At 55.6% G+C, this 16,169-nt stretch overlaps 1 pseudogene; it reads right to left on the bottom strand.

Annotated features, from left to right (window-relative positions):
- Positions 1-12,930: 12,930 nt before the first annotated feature.
- Positions 12,931-14,513, bottom strand: LOC123160520 (NAC domain-containing protein 92-like; annotated as a pseudogene).
- Between the last annotated feature and the right edge of the window lie 1,656 nt (positions 14,514-16,169).

Genomic DNA, 16,169 nt, shown 5'->3' with positions numbered 1-16,169 from the left:
GGGCAAACTGCGCCCCTCAAGACTTCGCAATAAGGAGCCGCCTCCTGGGAGTCGGCGGCAAGGCCACCGACTGTCCCTCATTGCCGAGTCCCAGGAACGACTTCAAGATAAGCTGACTCCTGCCGACGGCTTCGAGATAAGCCGACTATGGGAGTCGGCCCGCGACTCCGACCGCCCCTGCCTTCGCCACGATGGACGGGACGGGGTACGGTCACTGCGTGGCCGTCCCTGCCCCGCTTACGAAGGGTTGGCATGGGTACAGTGCGCCGTATTGCTGGAGATCTCCTTCGTGGCGCGGCACTGTTGCCATGCCCGCCCTGACCTCAGCCCCTGTGGGCGGCGCACTGTGCCCATGACGGCTTACCTGTACGGCCCAGAGACGGCGGGACCTGCCCGACAGCGGGGGTACAGAAGACGGCGAGAGCACCACAAAGCCGGATCCGTGGGAGTAGGCCCCCTGGAGTCGGCCGGCCCATCCCACGGGCCCCGCACGCCATTAATCAAACAAGACGGGAATGGCAACAGTGATCGTCCGCCAGGCAGCGGCACTATTGCCACGACCCCATGACCAAGCCCGCGTCATTGGAAGCACGACTACAGTATCAGGCCTGTCGGCGGGGCCCACCAGTCAGCGGGCCCCAGCAGTCGGCAGAGAAGATGGCGACCTGAGAGACAGACGGCTGGGACCCGCGCCCAGCCGGATTACCATTTTATCCATGGGGGCAGGCCTATATAAGCCCTCCGAGGCACCCATGCATGGGGGATCGCTCCTATTAGACTAGACCAGATCATATAGGAAGGAGGGAGCTAGCCTCACCTTCTCCTACCTCCAGAAAACGGCTCAAGGAGCCACCGTGTACTCACTTTGCCATAGTGATCATGCGGAGACCCCGCAGAGCAGCAGTAGGGGTGTTATCTCCACGGAGAGCCCTGAAGCTGGGTAAGATTCACCGGCATGCATGCCTTCGCCTCATCCCGTTTCCAGGCACCGGCGATGTTCTACTCGCCCCCACCATGATAAGCCATCCTTTGGCATATGTCGCATCCAACCCCCGACATTTGGCGCCCACCGTGGGGCCTGGTGCACCGCCGTCCGGAGACCTGCTGTGGACGGGAACCCTCTTCCTCCCCAGCAAGCGTAGCCAGCCCGGCACGCCCGATGGCGCTTGCCCCGACGCGCTGCAAAGCGTCGACGACGCCTGCGCAGCGAGCGGCCTCGCTGATCTTCTCGGCGAGGCTCACATCTCCGATGAGCCCGCATCCGATGCGGGCATAGGCTGCCCCGAGCGCCACCTCGTCAGCCTCCTCGACCAACTCCACGTCTCCGGCGAGCCTACCACGGACTTGGAGTCGGTCGGCTCCACCGAACCAATGCTTGTCGATTCCGACACCGCGTCGCTCGACGCCTTCCCCTCCGACATGATCGTCTTCGACGATCCTCTCCAATGAGCTGACAGTGGCGGCATCACCGTCACCGAAGTGCTCGTCATTAGCCACGGCGCCGCCTCCGACGAGAACGCCCTCGACGCCCTGCAGGCCACTTTGCACGATCTGTCCGCCCCCATCCCGGCGGACGCTGACGCCGAAGCGCTGGAGGCACGCCGCCTTTCCCTCCTTGCGGAGGGCCAGAAGATCGCCACCATGAGACGCCTCACGGAGGCCCACCAGCGCGAAGTCGACCGCGCCGCCTTCAACACGCCGCCTCCAGAAGGGCCAAGCCGAGTTGGCGTCATCAAGAAACGCGACAAGACCATCGCCAACATGCTGGGAGCAGACCGCCCGGTCTATGCCACGCCCCTCGAGAACCTACGCGCTGCCCAATCGATCATTGATGAGCTAAACGGACTGGGGGCCTACGAGCTCCCCTACATGACTAGACGCATCCAGCAGCTAATCGATGCGGCTGCAACCCGGCATGAAGCCGACGTCCAAGCTGGAAGCCCCCCTCACCGAGAGCACGGCACGACGTCGCGTACGCCGACTGCGGGTGGCGCCCATGCGAGACAAGAGAAGGAGCCGGCTGCTAGCCGCAGCCGGACTCGTATTACCATCGAGTGCGACGCAAAAGGCCGCCCCTGAGGGGTGGAGCGACGAGCCGACCTGCCGCCTCCTTCGCCTCATGGGGAAAGATACCCCGCCGCCTGTCGAGCATCCGACTCTCAGCAGCCAACTTGGTCGCCGCGAAGGAGTCGGCGAGAATGACGCCCACCATCGGATCGACCGCCTGGCGCGATCCCTGGCCCTGGAAGAAGGAGATGATGTCGGCCCGCCGTGTTTTGGCCCCCGCATCCGCGACGAGCCCTTTCCCAAAGGGTTCACGCTCCCAAGAGACACGCCCAAGTACAACGGCTCTGTGAAGCCGGAAGACTGGTTGATCGACTACTCCACAGCCGTTCGCATAGCGAATGGCAATCGACGCGTTCCCGTGAAATATGTCCCCCTCATGCTCTAAGGCACGGGGCGCACCTGGCTCAACAGCCTCAAGCCTTACAGCATCAACAGCTGGCTAGACTTCACCGAAGCCTTCATACGCAACTTCGCCAGCACATACAAGCGGGCTCCCAAGCCCCGACAGCTCTCCTTGTGCGTAAAAGGGCCCAGCGAATCGACCTGCGACTACCTCACGCGTTGGGCCGAGCTCAGCAACTCCTGCGAAGGAGTTCACGAGGTCCAGGCCATAGAGTACTTCACCGCCGGGTGCCGCGAAGGCACTCTCCTCAAGCACCGACTCCTCTGTGATGAGCCGGTAACCCTTGACGAGCTACTGGTCATCGCGGACAAGTATGCCACGACCGACTCCTCAATGAAGACCGAGCTCTGGGTAGATGCCTCCAGAAAAGTATTGACGCCGGCTCCCAAGACGCCGGCTAGAGAATCAAGCCGGCGCCCGTATCAGAGCGATCACAAGCGCAAAGTCCCTCAGCCGGCTTCCAGCAGTCGGCAGGTGGCCACGATCGAAGAAGAGCAACCTGAGGGACTGCCGGCTCCGAAGAAGCAGAAGGGCGGCAGGCCGGCTTGGCAGCCGGCTTTCTCCTATGAGCAGACTCTAGATGGTCCCTGCAAGTTCCACAGCGGCGCCAAGCCATCAAACCACACCACCCGGAAATGCCACTGGCTCACCCGAATCGCCAAGGGAGACGGCCTCCTGCCTCCCCTGCCTGCTGGGCCGCCGCCTCCACCACCGCCCCAGCAGCCGGCTGTCAGGCCAGTCGGCGCAATACAAGACGAGTACCCAGAAGAGCATGGAGCCTATGTAGTGTTCACCAGTGTGGCTGACGATCGGCGCAGCCGGCGGCAGCAGCAGCAAGAGGTGAACGCAGTAGCATCAAGCACTCCAGAGTTTATGCACTGGTCCGAGAAGCCTATCAGTTGGAGCAGAGCTGATCACCCAGAGGTGATGCCGAGTCCGGGATCCTACGCCCTGGTCTTAGGTGCCACTTTTGCCACAGATAGGCGGGCCGCTCACTTCTCGCGAGTGCTGATAGACGAAGGCAGTAGCATCAACATTCTGTACAAGGATACCATGGAGAAGTTAGGAATCAAGCAAAGACAGCTTCAGAGCAGCCAGATTGTGTTTCACGGCATTGTTCCTGGCCTTTCCTGCTCACCAATCGGCAAGGTCTTGATAGACCTCCTCTTTGGGGACAAAGATCATTTCCACCGAGAGCCAGTTTGGTTTGAAGTGGTGGACCTCGAAAGCCCATACCATGCGCTGCTTGGACGACCTGCTTTGGCCAAGTTCATGGTGGTCCCCGACTACGCCTACCTCAAGATGAAGATGCCGAGTTCCAAGGGAATTCTGACCATAGCCGGCGACTACAGAAAGTCGTCCGCTTGCGCGGCCGAAAGCAGTCGGCTAGCCGAGTCCCTGGTGATCGCGACCGAGAGGTGGCTTCTTGACTGGGTTGTGGCAATGGCCGGCAAGCAGCCCGAGATGTCGCCCGACCCCAAGGAGTCTGAAGCTGAAGGTTCGTTCAAGCCGGTCAAAGAGACAAAGAAGATACCCTTGGACCCGGAGCACCCAGAGAGGTACGCTGTCATAGGTGCAAACCTTGATAGCAAATAGGAAGGCGAACTCGTCGATTTGCTCCATGAGAATCGAGACATCTTCACATGGTCCCCTAAAGACATGCCAGGTGTACCGACGGAATTCACCGAGCACAAGTTACATGTTCGATCTGATGTGAAGCCCGTCAGGCAGCCCTTGCGCCGCCTGTCAGAAGAGAAGAGAAGAGATGTTGGAGAAGAGATAGCCCGGCTCCTGGCAGCCGGCTTCATTATGGAAGTGTTTTTCCCAGAATGGTTAGCAAACCCGGTCCTGGTACTGAAGAAGAACAAGCAGTGCCAGATGTGTATTGACTACACAAGCCTCAACAAAGCTTGCCCCAAGGACCCATTCGCTCTGCCGAGAATTGATCAGGTGATAGACTCCACAGCCGGATGCGAGCTGTTGAGCTTCTTAGATGCATATTCAGGATATCACCAGATCAAGCTGAACCCGGCTGATAGACTGAAAACCGCCTTCATCACGCCGTTTGGAGCCTTCTGCTACCTGACCATGACGTTCGGCTTGAGGAATGCCGGTGCCACCTTTCAGCGTTGCATGCAGAAGTGCCTCCTCAAGCAACTCGGCAGAAACGCCCACGTCTACGTAGACGATGTGGTGGTGAAGACGGAAAAGCGTGGAACACTACTAGAAGACCTCAAGGAAACCTTTGAGAACCTGCGCCGATTCCAAATCAAGCTCAACCCTGAGAAGTTCGTCTTCGGAGTACCAGCCGGCCAACTCCTCGGTTTCCTGGTCTCTGAACGCGGCATAGAGTGCAACCCTGTCAAGATCAAGGCCATCGAGAGGATGAAGGTACCCAGCCGACTGCTAGATGTGCAGAAGTTCACCGGCTGCTTGGCGTCCATCAGCCGATTCATCAGTCGGCTGGGCGAGAAGGCTCTCCCTTTATACCAGCTCATGAAGAAGACAACCTTTTTCGAGTGGAACCCCAAGGCGGACGAAGCTTTTCTCCAATTGAAGAAAATGTTGACTACTCCCCCTGTGCTGGCGGCACCGACTCCCAAAGAGCCCATGCTCTTGTACATTGCCGCCACCAGCCGGGTAGTCAGCACCGTCATTGTAGTCGAACACAAGGAGGAAGGCAAGGCGCTACCTGTCCAGAGACCGGTATATTACCTGAGCGAAGTACTGTCGGCCTCCAAGCAGAACTACCCCCACTACCAGAAGATGTGCTACGGCGTGCACTTTGCCGCCAAGAAGCTGAAGCCTTACTTTCAGGAGCATCCAATCACTGTGGTTTGCAAAGCCCCACTAGCCGAGATCATCGGAAGCCGAGATGCTTCTGGCCGAGTGGTCAAATGGGCCATTGAGCTGGCTCCCTACACCATCTACTACCAGCCCCGCACCGCCATCAAGTCGCAAGAACTGGCCGACTTCCTCGTCGACTGGGCCGAGACCCAGTACCTGCCGCCAGCGCCCGACTCCACCCATTGGCGGATGCATTTCGATGGCTCCAAGATGCGCACCGGCTTGGGAGCCGGCGTTGTCCTCACTTCCCCCAAAGGCGACAAGCTCAGATATGCGCTACAAATCCACTTCGCCGCCTCCAACAACATCCCTGAATATGAGGCGCTCATTCACGGGCTCCGGCTTGCCAAAGAACTCGGCATTCGCCGGATCCTATGTTATGGCGACTCCGACTTGGTGGTCCAGCAGTCATCTGGCGACTGGACACCAAGGATGCAAACATGGCGAGCTACCGTTTCCTTGTACAGCAACTCAGTGGATATTTTGAGGGGTGCGAGTTCCTTCACGTGCCAAGAAATGACAACGACCAAGCAGACGCCCTGGCACGAATCGGCTCCACCCGCCAAGCAATACCATCTAGTGTCGCCCTTCCACGCCTCCTCAAGCCGTCTGTCAAGCCTTCACCAGAATCAGACTCCATCTTTGTGCCGGCTCCCCCCGAAGAAGTCGGATCCGACTCTAGAGCCCCAGCAGTCGACTCCAAGAACGCCGCAGTCGAAGCCGGCCCGGGGACTTCAGAACCCGGCCCGGGGACTGCGGCGACCAATCCAAAGACTCCAGAACTCGGCCCGGGGACTGCGCCAGTCAGCCCGGGGACTTCATCAATCCTGCAAGCGGTCGTGGACTCCAGCCCGCCGCCTCCCAGCCCAGCCGCCCTCGTCCAAGTCGCAGTACTGAAGGTTGAAGAAATAGCAGCACCCTCATGGGCCCAACCCATCCTCAAGTTCCTAGTGAGCAAAGAGCTGCCAACTGATGAAATCCTGGCTCGGCAAGTACAACGCTGAGCGGCAGCTTACACCATAGTCAACAGAGAGTTGGTCAGGCGCAGTGTCACTGGTGTCTACCAGCGTTGCGTCGAGCCAGAGCAAGGCCAAGCAATTCTCAAAGACATCCATCAAGGCGAGTGCGGCCACCATGCGACTTCAAGAGCACTGGTCGCCAAAGCCTTTCGGCACGGTTTCTTCTGGCCAACAGCCTTGGAAGAGGCCAAAGAATTGGTCCAAAAGTGCAAAGTGTGCCAGAAGTTCCGCTCCAAGCCACATCAGCCGGCTTCCGTGCTCAAGACTATCCCCATTGCCTGGCCCTTTGCGGTTTGGGGCCTGGACATGGTGGGACCATTCAAAACAGCACGAGGCGGCCTAACTCACTTACTTGTCGCGGTGGAAAAGTTCACCAAGTGGATAGAAGTAAAGCCCATCAAGAAGTTGAATGGTCCGACGGCAGTGACTTTCATCACCGACATCACGACTCGGTACGGCATACCACACAACATCATCACCGACAATGGCACGAATTTCGCCAAAGGTGCCTTGGCCCGTTTCTGCGCGATACAGGGCATCCGACTGGACTTAGCGTCCGTTGCCCATCCACAGTCAAACGACCAGGTAGAGCGAGCAAACGGCCTCATCCTGTCCGGCATCAAGCCTCGGCTAGTCGAACCACTGGAACGTTCGGCCGGCTGTTGTCTTGACGAGTTGCCAGCCATCCTCTAGAGTCTGCGCACAACTCCAAACAAGTCAACCGGCTTCACACCTTTCTTCCTCGTCTACGGTGCCGAAGCCGTCATCCCGACGGACATAGAGTTCGACTCCCCACGAGTCACCATGTACACCGAGGAGGAGGCAGAAGAAGCACGTCAAGACGGTGTCGATCTGCTGGAAGAGGGCCGGCTGTTGGCACTCAGCCGGTCCAGCATCTACCAGCAGAGCCTGCGCTGATACTACAACAGGAAGGTCAGGCCAAGATCTTTCCAATAGGGCGACCTTGTGCTCCGACTGATCCAGCGAACAGCCGGCCAGCACAAGCTGTCGGCACCTTGGGAAGGCCCCTTCATTATCAGCAAAGTGCTGGGCAACGACTCCTACTACCTGATCGACGCTCAGAAGCCCTGAGCACGCAAGAGGGACGACTCCAGCAAAGAGACGGAACGCCCATGGAATGAAAATCTTCTCCGAAGATTTTACAGTTGATGCAGTATGTATCACGCTACCCTTTGTATTAAAGTACCAAGACTTCGGGCCCCCCGAGACGAGCTCTGGGACTGCCCTTTTTTGTTACCTGTATGATAAGAATTATGCCTTCGAGTATATTACTCTTTTGTTATGCCGCTTGGCACCGGGCTCGACTAGTCGGCCCGGGGACTCGCCGCCTCGCGCTATGAAATGCTTCCCGCAGTCGGACAAGTAGTGTGTGATGCCTAAGCCGTCTCCTGTCAGAAACCACAACTTGCAGAGCGACTGTTTGGTGGGCAGGAGTAAGGAAGAATGGGCGCCCACATGAAAAATGGCTAAGGACTCAAAGCATAAGCATAGCCTAAGCCGGCTTCAAGCCTCTCTTAGCAAAGCCGGCTCTTTAGCAGTCGGCTTGCCGCTTTCTATCCAACTTGTTAAAAGACTCTAAAAAATGGCCAAGTACTTGCCTTCCCAAAATAGCCAAGCATTTGATCCAGAGGCGGTCTGCAGAGCGGCCGTCTGACTGGCAAGGCGGCGACTAAGGGAAGGCGGCAAAGGAAAATGCCAAAAGAGCAATGAGCAAGGAAAGATAGAACTCGGACAAATATTTACATAGGCCCTTGGCCGAATCTTCAAACAGAAGTTCAAAATACACCCCGCGGGTGGAATTGTTCGAATTAACAAGTTCTTCAAAGACTACTAGAACAGATAAAATGAAGGCAAGAACGGCCACCTAGGAAGCGGCAGACGGGTTCGGAGGGTCGGAAGAGACGGTGGTGTCAGACATTGCGGTTGAAGGCAGTGGCGCGGAGGTTGTGATACTCCTGTGATAAGAATTTCCAGACGAAGATAAGTATTGGAACTCGCCAGGAGTTCTGGGCCGCCTGCTCAGCAGCCGACCCGAAACTCGGGGACTACACCTAGTGGGTGCGCTGGCGCGCCCCCACAGAGAAGAACTAGGAAAAAACAAAGTCAAAAAAGAAAGCATACCCAGACGGCTACTCGCGACGCCAGATGCGCCTTGGTGCAGGCCTGGATGGCGTCGCCCTCGGCTGGCAGCTTCGCCTGAACATCCAGAAGCGCCTGGTTCAGCGGGCCCGTGCCGCCTCCTCGCACCCACCCAACGGGCGCGGCACTCGTCGCCTCGGCGTCTGGGATGGCCGAGCTAGCGGCGCCGGTCTCCAGGGGGCGTGGCACCAAAGTCGCCTTCTCAAGGCAGCGACGCGTTGGCGAGGCGACTTGGAGGAGCAGCCTCGCCACGGACTCGTCCTCAGTCGGTGGCACCGGCGGGCCCGCCAGCTGTTTACCCTGCACGCTCCCGGATGGCGGCGGTGGCGGCACAGACGTGTCCTACATGGAGGCCTCGCCGCTCTCCCTCTCCATGACGGGGTTCTCACCGCCGGCCTCCTCAGTCTGCCCCGTGAACTCCGGGGGCGGTGGTGCGGAGTTCAGCGGGACGACGAGCAACGCCGATTGGCGGTGCGCGGCCTCCTCGGCTTGTTGCCTTGCCGCAATGGCGGCTTCGGCCTCATCCAGTTTCCTTTGGGCGGAGGCCGCCGCCTTTTCGGCCTCCGCCTTCTCTAGATGGGCGGCCTCGTCCTCATCGCGCTTCTCCCGCGCGTTCCGCTCTGTCGGCTCCCGGAGGTCGGCGGCGGGGTCAATCCGCCGAGTAGTGGCAAACGTCTCTGCCGACCCCATGACGGAGGCGGCGGCGACTCTCTCAAAAGTAAGGGGAGCCCTGAAGCGAGAAAGGCATGTAAATGATTTGGGTAAAATTCACTAGTAAAAGACAAGACAAAGGCGGAGGCACTTATGCAGAAACTAGTGGAGGCTTCTTCACTTCCTTACGGAAGCGGTTGGCCTTCGCGATCGCCTCTTCCCGCTTGGTCGCGGCGGTCGCCCCCTTGAACTTCTTCGACCGGCCGCCAAGCAAGCTCGGCCCGGCCCGGCGCCTCTTCGCACCGCCTTGACCATCCAAGCCGGCGGAGGAACTCCCACCCGGCTGGCCAACCCTTGGTTGGCGGCGCGGGACGACTTCCCCCTCGGCGTCATCATCAGGCCAGTCGGCAAAGGTGGCCGATGGCCTGAAGCCTCCTCCTCCTCCTCCTCCTCCGCCTCCTTCGGAGTCAGCCTCCATAGTCGCCGCCCCCAAGTCAGGGTCGTCGACATCGCTCTCCGCCCGGTCGGAGACGAACTAACAGGCCGGGCCCGAGGTACTGGCTGAGGGCTGGATGAGGGGGTTCTGACTCAAGAAAAAAAAGATCAGAAGTCGAATTCGGCTGCAAAAGAAGACAGAAGAAAAAGAAAGACGACTTACAACAGGCGAGGGGTTGGCGCGCGAGTACGGCTCCTTGCCGAACCGCCAATCCGCCATGAGACTGAAGTTCGCGATGTAGTTCACTGTGTCTGCCACCTCTGCGTGGGGCATGTCCTTGGAGCACAGCCGACTCGGATCCCGGTGGCCGCTCATCAGACAGATCAGATGAGGTCGGCCTTGGAGCGGGAGGACTCGGCGCGCCACGAAGGCGGCCAGCAAGTCGGACCCGGTCAAACCCTTCGACTGCGTCAGCACTCGGAGTCGCGCGACGGCGGCGGCGCCAGTAGGAGTCAGCGTCTTGACTCGGTGGGACCAGCTAGGGAGCCTCCCAGCCCGAGCGCCGGCTTCATAAGGCGGCAGATTGACCCAGTCGTCGTATGGAGTGACGTTCTTCACGTAAAAATATGACCGCTGCCACATCTTCACCGACTTGATCAGCGGAATGGTGGGGAATGGGTTGTCAGCCGTCGATCTCCGCATCGCGATGAAGGCACCACACTGGGCCGGCTCGCCGGCGACGTGCGTGCCGAGCTTGGACTGGAAGAATTCCCCCCACAACTCGATGGTGGGGAGAACACCAAGGAAGCCTTCGCACGGGGTGGCGAAGGCAGCCAGCAGCACCACCGTGTTCGGAGTGAGGTGGTGCGGCTGGTATCCGTGGAACTCTAAGAAGGAGCGGAAGAAGCCGCTCGCCGGCAGCCCCAGGCCGCGCATGAGGTGCGAGCGAAATACGACCCGCTCGCCCTCCTCTGGCGCCGGCGATATTTCACTCTCCAGCGTGGCACGGGCTCGCACTAGGTCTGCACCGGGGAGGCGACGCGTCCTGCGGAGGAACTCAATATGGTCGTCGTCCACCTCGGAGCCGTCCCACACGCCGGAGCGCACAACGGGAGGCGCGGCGGCAGAGGAAGAGCTCATCGCTGCGAGCGTGGCATGGTTCGGTGCGGCGGTAGCAAGAGGAAGAAGAAGCAAGAAGAAAGCAAGGGGAGTAGGGAAGATGGGCACGCGTGCTTCGCCGCCCCCTTCCTCCCGCCTACTTATAGGCTCATGGCTGAGAAGCCGATGGGGCGGGCGTGGGATTAACTATGCCCAGGCCCCCATGCCCCCCATGATTTACCACGCGAAGTAAGTGCATGCAATTACGACGTGGGAAACCCAACCGTCCGCGCGGCCGTAACCAATCCGTTCGCGTGCCGAGGCACGGTAGTGGCGGGCCCCGCCTAAGGTCCTGTCCCATCACGCGCGTGGGTGGGCAGACTGACCCCGCCACATGGCGCCACGCGACGGACCCGCAATGGGCGGCTGCCCGGAAGCTTATCAGGCACGCTGCCTGGACCCCGCTGCGACATTCAAGCTCTCTAAGAGGCCAGACGGCTTTCTGCGAGTCTGATTCCAGCTAGTCGGCCTGGAGGAAGACGGCGGGCAAGGACCAGATTCCACCAGAAGGAAGAAACTGTTGAGACTCCTCGACATATCACGCTCGGCGTCTCACCAGTTTCAGGGACCACTGTCGGAGTAATGGGCCACGGGTAGGCTAACCCGAGCCCCAGAACCTTTCAAAACATCGGGGCAGACTGCGCCCCTCAAGACTCCGCGATAAGGAGCCGCCTCCTGGGAGTCGGCGGCAAGGCCGCCGACTGTCCCTCACTGCCGAGTCCCAGGGACGACTTCAAGATAAGCCGACTCCTGCCGACGGCTTCGAGATAAGCCTACTATGGGAGTCGGCCCGCAACTCCGACCGCCCCTGCCTTCGCCACGATGGACGGGGCGGGGTACGGTCACTGCGTGGCCATCCCTGCCCCGCTTATGAAGGGCTGGCATGGCTACAGTGCGCCATATCGCTAGAGATCTCCTTCATGGCGCGGCACTATTGCCATGCCCGCCCTGACCTCAGCCCCCGTGGGCGGCGCACTGTGCCCACGACGGCTTACCTGTATGGCCCAGAGACGGCGGGACCCGCCCGTCAGCGGGGGTACAGAAGACGGCGTGAGCACCACAAAGCCGGACCCATGGGAGTTGGCCCCCTGGAGTCGGCCGGCCCCTCCCATGGGCCCCGCACGCCATTAACCAAACAAGACGGGGAATGGCGACAGTGATCGTCTGCCAGGCGGCAGCACTGTTGCCACGACCCCATGACCAAGCCCGCGTTATTGGAAGCATGACTACAGTATCAGGCCTGTCGGCGGGGCCCGCCAGTCGGCGGGCCCCAGCAGTCGGCAGAGAAGACGACCTAAGAGACAGACGGCTGGGACCCGCGCCTAGCCGGATTACCATTTTATCCCTGGGGGGCAGGCCCATATAAGCCCTCTGGGGCACCCATGCTTTGGGGATCGCTCCTATTAGACTAGACCAGATCATATAGGAAGGAGGGAGCTAGCCTCACCTTCTCCTACCTCCAGAAAACGGCTCAAGGAGCAACCTTGTACTCACTTTGCCATAGTGATCATGCGGGGACCCCGCAGAGCAGCAGTAGGGGTGTTATCTCCACAGAGAGCCCTGAAGCTGGGTAAGATTCGCCGGCGTGCATGCCTTCGCCTCATCCCGTTTCCAGGCACCAGCGACGTTCTACTCGCCCCCACCATGATAAGCCATCCTTTGGCATATGTCACATCCAACCCCCGACAAATTCATAGCCAGATCTTGAGAAATGATTTTGAATGTCCTACACATATGTTTGTTTCACCTTTTTATAAATTGATTTTCCTAGGCAACTTTAACAAATAGCCGCCATGTTATTATCGCAAACGGTCGTATTAGTCCAACTGTGGGCGTTGAACTAACCATTTACTAGGCATAACTAAGGATTGGTCCACATGATGCACTCTTTTAATTATTGCTATTCACATTTCCTTGCAACTCCACCATCACAAATCACTACACCATTATGCCTTTTAGCACTTAGGGGATGGCTTTGTCATTTATCAACAAAACAAATAGGGTATAAATACACATGCACATTCAGTTTCTTAAAAAATTAACCAATGCATTAAAAAAAATCAAAGTGGAAGTAAGAGTTCATAGGGGGGATAGAAATCTCTCTGCATTAGTGCATGCCCAAATTTTGTTTCCAAATAAAATACACATATGTAATCAAATCCACAATAACACATCTAGGCAAATATCCATAATTAAACAAAATAGTTTATTCCACATAGGTTAAAAACATGCATGATGTACTGTACACACTACCAGGTATTTTACAACACATGGAAATGTAGCCACATATACACCGTCGGGTGGTGCATACACAAGGCATTACACATACACACAATACTAGCACAAGAGAAGCAAGCCAAGCAAGACAATGCTTACAAACTCTCTTGTGATCATGCTAAAAAATAAAATGAGCTACAAACCAATACAGATGTTGGTATATATCAACTGATCTTCCGGTGGATGATTATTTTATGCATGCACACATGTATATGTTCTCGCGGGCATATGATCATCAGTAGTTCCACATGCCATCCATTCCCATGTTCATCGATGAGATCTCGTCGGAGGTTGTTGTGCCACCATTACCCTGGTTGTTGTTGCTCAACCAGATCACATCATCCTCATGAGACACTATGGATGATGAAAAGCTCCCAGGATCGACCCCAACCATGAAGCCCTGGTCTACACTCATCTCCATCATGTGCTGTTGCTGGTGTTGGTTGTAGAATGACATCGATGACTATGGCAAGGCCATCATTTGTTGGTAGTGGTTCCCAAAGTAGTGGTTGTTCATCACTGGAAGCACCGCACTGCCCATCACAAATGATCCGGCCTCAAAGGTATGCGGCTGGTCCAAAGAAGTTGTAGGCAACAGAGGCGACGATGCCAGTGATGATAACATGTCGTAGTCCATGAGAGGATCCAATGTAGTGGATTCGAGGAAGCCCTGTTGTTGCTCTCCCCCCATGGACACGGGAATGGACATGTCATATGATGGCATCATCACCTTCTTCAGTCCAATGCTCTTAAGGAAGATTCTACAAATCACATACTCCCCCTACCAACACAAATAAACTAAATTAGTGCAAATCAACAATGGTTAGTAGCTAGATATGCATATACAGGCATATTCATGAGTCATGAGTACTAAGAGTTAAGGTTTAAAAATACCTTGGAAGATGCGTTAATGGTGGTGGCTTTGACGATGTCAGTGGGCAAGTTGGGTGTGGGTTGCTTGCCGCTCTCGAGTCTGTACTCGTGCATGATCCAGTTTGTCTTCTCCCCCTTGGGGGCCCTTCCCTTGTAGAAGACGAGCGTCTTCTTCATGCCGATGATACTCATGGTCGGTGGGTGGACTATCTCCTTGTCCTTTCCTGTGGCCTTCCAATAGCCGGCCTTCGTGGCCCGGTTGGTCCGTATCCCGGTGGAGTACTTGAGATCCTTCTGGGAGAAGAAGTATCGCCCCTTATCACCCATGCTTACCTTCTTTAGGAGATCCCATGGCTCACATTTGTTCAAGTCCACCTCCCCGACCACCATGGTGTTGAAGACTTTCTTCAACACCTTGGGGACCAGGTAGAAGGTGATGATCTCCATGTCCGTCGGTTGAAACCTGAACCCTGGTGGTAGATTCAGTAGTTTTTGTTGCTCTTGAACTTGAAGGTGGTCTGCCATGGCAGAGGCTCTTTGGGAAATGGGTGCTGGGGTGGAACAAATATTAGGGGCAATGATGGATATGTGTGTATCTATGGAAGGAATTCAATGATATCTAGGGATATGAGAGGGAGGTGCATAAATAGTAGCTAATGCGTGTACTGGCAAGACACTTGCGGGAGAAGCCTTGGTGTTTTCCAGGCTTTGCTTATTTTGTTCTTACTAGCAGCAGATGGATGGACGTGAGCTAGCTAGCTAGATAGAGATAGCTGGCTATCCTTTACAACTGTGTGCTTCTTATCTTGCTGTGGGCGGTATGCCCAGGTGGTGACAGGTGCTAGGTTTCACGAAACTCTCCAAGCCATGCCATGCCAAACTAAACACTTTTGGTTTGTTCCCATTCTTGTTAATGTATCCATATGCGCTGATCATGCTATGCTTGGCTCTATTGCTAACGTTTGGCTTTGCGATGCAAAACAAACATAGGTTGTTTTCTATGTATCATGTGTATGCTTCCACTGTATGCATTCATATTTATATACAAGAAGGTGAATTCGGTTGGTTTACATATTCCAACCTATGCATTCATATACTATATATAGCCTCAGTTGCTTAGACTTACCCACTTTACCATGTGTCATGTACCGGTGTAGCTGGCATAGATTGTCTATATTCTCTCTATATATTTTAATATTATTTTGTAACTACCATTTCAATAGTAATTCAAACACTTTATAATTGCAATGGTTGTAATCCTAATGTCCACTTTTCAAATGGCTATATTTCGGGCACTCGTGCCAAGACACCTAAGCTCTAATGTGGAGAAAACTCTCATATCCTACCATCTACAAACAATTGACACATGCATCATTTATCATCAACAAAGATAAATACTACCTCCCTTTCAAAATAATTAAAGTTTTGAGTTTATTGCAAGTGAAACTTGTTTAAGTTTGACCAAGTTTATAGAAAAATATATTAACATCTAGAAGACCAAGTTAGTCTCATGAGATATTTTATGAAATATAGTCATACTAAGTATTCGGTGTTGTAGATCTTAGCACATTTTTCTATAGATTTGGTCAAAATGACTTATAACAAACCTAAACTTCAAGGCCCCGATTGGTTGCAGAGTATTTTTGTAGTATTGTTGCAAGACCATGGTTTCTAGAAAAACAGTAGTCTAAAATGTTTTGAGGTGTTTGGATAAAAGAAATATCACAACCTTACAAACTATGGTTTTACCAAAACTCTAGGCCTAGTTTGGCAACATTTTTCTTTCTCAAAACCGTAGTAATCTAAACCCGTAGTATTCAATTACCTACACTACAAAAAAATACACTTCGTGATGATACGTGTTTGTCACAGTAGGTCGCGTTTTCTGTCATGCATGTACATCCATGACAAATTTATGACAGAATCAAGATAGTCATACCTGTACTGTCGTAGAAGTGTTCCATGACATTACCAAAATTATCATCACGGAAGTGTCCACTTCCATGACGATAAATCGCGCGTCACAGAAGTGCTTTCATCAAGGGTGACCGACATGTGGCATCCACCCTAACGGAACACCGTTAAGCTATCGGGTCGGGTTTTGGATCCGATAACCCGTTAACAGCCCCGACCAATGGGGATTTTCCACGTGTAAAATCATCATTGGCTGGAGGAAACACGTGTCGGCTCATCGCTGGGACAGATGCCATCCACTCATTGGATAGAAGGTGCCTATGATACATCGACACGTGGCACGGCCCAACAGAGGCCCATTCCT

This window comes from Triticum aestivum, chromosome 7B, assembly GCF_018294505.1.
Source record: "Triticum aestivum cultivar Chinese Spring chromosome 7B, IWGSC CS RefSeq v2.1, whole genome shotgun sequence".
In the NCBI taxonomy this organism is placed as follows: Eukaryota; Viridiplantae; Streptophyta; class Magnoliopsida; order Poales; family Poaceae; genus Triticum; species Triticum aestivum.
This window is presented reverse-complemented; position numbering and strand designations above follow the sequence as displayed.